Here is a 2,852-nt window from a genome sequence, read left to right on the forward strand (position 1 = left end):
GGGGGGTGGGTCTGCCATGCAAGGCATTGCTGCCAGGAACTGCAAAGGTTCAGGTGCCTCTAGTTCCAAGGGCTGCAAGGAAATCCAGCTTTCCACCTTCTGCTGGTACCTGCCACTGTCCCCTCCCTCGAGCCTGCCAGCCAGGAGGAGCAGCGAGAGAGGAAAAACACCTCCAGCGTCTACAGCTCCGTGACTCTGTGCACACTGGTTCTCTTCCTCATCTCAGCCCTCCAGGCAGGTCCCAGGGGTTTTGAGAAAGAGGCAGGGGCTGTGCCGGGACAGGATTTAATTCCAGGCAGCAAAGCCTTGGAACAGTTTCACAGCTGAGTGCTCCATCCCCAGGGGACAGGATTTAATTCCAGGCAGCAAAGCCTTGTAGCAGTGTCACAGCTGAGTGCTCCATCCCCAGCCATTAGTGGTTGAGGGATGTTTTTGTCAGGGGTGCTCAGCTTGACATATTAAAAGAAGGTAGAGTTTAGGAAGGTGCCAAGGTCAGAGCTGCAGAGAATTTGGCTCCTGGAACATCGTCAGATTGGTTGCCCAGCATCTCAATCAATTTTGAAAAGTTTTGGTCTTAATTGCCTAAAAAAACCCCACCACCAAAGCTGCATGTACTGTCAATATAAAAATCCTCATTACCAGCAGGGATGGTATAATGAACATCCTTTTTATCTTGGGGTTTTGTCTGATAATGAGCAATAATTTTTAAAACACTGGATTTGATAATTTAAAAACAAGTGGAAGTTCTTCACTGATTAACACACATGCTGCTAATTGGCCAGTTGAAAATGCTGGTTACACAGGGCCTCCCAAAGTAGCAAACCAGAGCTTTTATTTGTTTATACCTATGGTGTTTGAAAAAAATATATATTTATGAACTGTTTTTGTTTGTCAGTCTTCCTGGGAAACATTTTTGTCAACTCAGAACAGCAATGAAAGCTGAGTTTAATAAAGAAAACATTACAAAGCCAGCCTTTCTTATTCTCTCTGTAACCTATTCAGGTAACAATGTTTATGTTGAATGCTGACAGCAAAAGGGTTGGGATATTTGTAGAGCTTTTGCAGCTTGTTCTCCACACACTTCAAATTGCCTGGTGACTTACAAGAGTTGGGGCATTTGCCAGCCTAATACCACATCTTTGTAGGAGATGACGGGGATCAAATTTAATTTCAGTGGGATTTGGCATTAGGTGCCCTTTTCCTACTGATTTATTTTTTTCTAGCAGGAGTTCAGCTGCCCTTTGGAAAACCTCCTGTGTTTTTATAGAAAATAAACTTTGGTGCACGACAAATCCAGGGTTTGATTTGAACAAATTGTTGCGGAACAGAGAGATGTGTTGGTCTGAGGAGCACCGTGCCAAGGTGTGTGACACCACCCAAAAGCCAGCCCTTGGCACATTGCCACAGTGCTACCTGTTACTTAAAACCACTTGATGAGTTTGGAAACCTCAAGGGCAAGAAGAGAAATCCTTTTAGCCGTGCTGCTTTTGACCACGGAGGTCGGTGTTCAGTGCCTTTGCAGAGCCACCCTTCTCTGTCACAGCTGTGAAACCGGTTTTGATGTCACCAAAATGCATTTTGTTGTAACTTAATAGGGCAGGCTGCCCAAAAGGGACAATAATCAGTATCTCTGAGTGAGTTTAGCTGCTGAAATAAGGCTCCGTGCAGGGAAAGCGCTGAGTTTCTGAGCGCAGCCACAAGGAGGAGCAGGAATTTGCAGGAGCATGGGATCAGAGCGGAGCCGCTCCTTTCCACACTCAGGGAGGAGTAACCGGGCTCAGAACTTGGGTTTATGGACCGATCACAACAGGAACAGAAAAAAGCCTGCCAGTCCCAGCACTCAGATAAAACTGGTCACGGGTATCCTGAAAATATTGCAAAACGGCCTTTGGTGAAGCAGAAGGATGCAGAGCTTTGGAAAATCTGCAACTTGAAAACTGATAGAAACCAGCAGAAATTGTTTCTGTATAGATCCAAGCTCGAGTTGGTCATTCTGTCCACCTCCGTAGGAAATGTCCTTTCATGCACTCGGGATAGGAGACAATAAACCGTATTTCAATTAGCAAAATGCAGAGAGTAATTTGCCTTTTCTAAATTACATAGAAAATACCAGGGAGATACACAACGCTCCCGGAATTCCTGCCCCAAGAGCGATTCCCTTCTTCGCTGGAAGCAATTTGGGATTTGATGCACCACCCAGGCCTCCAGCTGCCATTCAGATGGGCTTGAGCCCCCCACCCGATCTTTGGGGAGATGGCTCGGGCATCCCGCACGTCCCAGGTGCCGCCCGGGAGCCAAACCCTGCCCGTGTCCAGGGAAGGTTCCAGCAGCCGCCTGGGAAGCGGTGGCTGTAGGAGAGCCCAGCGAACACCAGATGCCACTGTTCCCTCAGCATGGGAAAAATCCTGTTTACAATACAGGGGAAATATTCCCAACCTTTTCCTGCATGCATCGAGTCTCTCAAGCCTGCAAGACCTGGCTTTCTGTTAAAGGTTGGGGTTTAGACATTCGATAATGACTCTGGCGCTTTCCAGGAGACAGTGCTGAGCCCATCTCTCTTCCAGGGCTGGGGCCAGGGCCTCTGCTCCCGCTTGGAAATGCCGCTTGGCCTGAGGCTGGCTGCTGCAAGGATTAGCATGTTCACTAAGAATATTTATTTTTCTAAGTAGAGAGTCATCTTTGTATCCCATCCTTCAATCAGGAAAGGAAAAATACCAAGAATTCTTTAAACTGAGCAATGTGAGAGGGTTTAAAGTACCTCGGGGTTCACTTGGCTTTCAGATACTTTTTTTCCCCCTTAACTTGACATTGCATTTAGCTAAAATTTCATCAGAAAAGAAAAAAAGAATTAA

The sequence above is a fragment of the Corvus brachyrhynchos genome, unplaced genomic scaffold, assembly GCF_000691975.1.
Source record: "Corvus brachyrhynchos isolate BGI_N302 unplaced genomic scaffold, ASM69197v1 scaffold671, whole genome shotgun sequence".
NCBI lineage: Eukaryota > Metazoa > Chordata > Aves > Passeriformes > Corvidae > Corvus > Corvus brachyrhynchos.